The 219-nt window shown below is 44.3% G+C and overlaps 1 protein-coding gene across 1 annotated transcript in view; it reads right to left on the bottom strand.

The window, feature by feature from the left end:
* LOC117957312 (solute carrier family 45 member 4) overlaps positions 1-219 on the bottom strand; it is a 42203-nt gene that overhangs the window by 33707 nt on the left and 8277 nt on the right. The gene's annotated exons all lie outside the window — the stretch shown is intronic.

The following is a 219-nucleotide window of genomic DNA, read 5'->3' as shown; positions in this document are numbered from 1 at the left end:
AGAGAGAGAGAGAGAGAGAGACAAACAGACTGGATGTGTGCATTATGGTGCAGTGCTGCTGCAGTTTAGAGAGTACGGGGGGGGCACATGTGTATCAACATGCACTAGCGTCAATGACAAATCCCTTACCCATAACACAGGGTGTACAGTTGTGGTCAAAAGTGTACATACACTTGTAGAAAATCACAATGTTATGGCTGTCTTGAGTCTTCAATAAGT

The sequence above is a fragment of the Etheostoma cragini genome, chromosome 14, assembly GCF_013103735.1.
Source record: "Etheostoma cragini isolate CJK2018 chromosome 14, CSU_Ecrag_1.0, whole genome shotgun sequence".
Taxonomy (NCBI): Eukaryota; Metazoa; Chordata; class Actinopteri; order Perciformes; family Percidae; genus Etheostoma; species Etheostoma cragini.
Note: the sequence above shows the minus strand (reverse complement) of the source record. Positions and strands in the feature narration are given on the sequence as shown.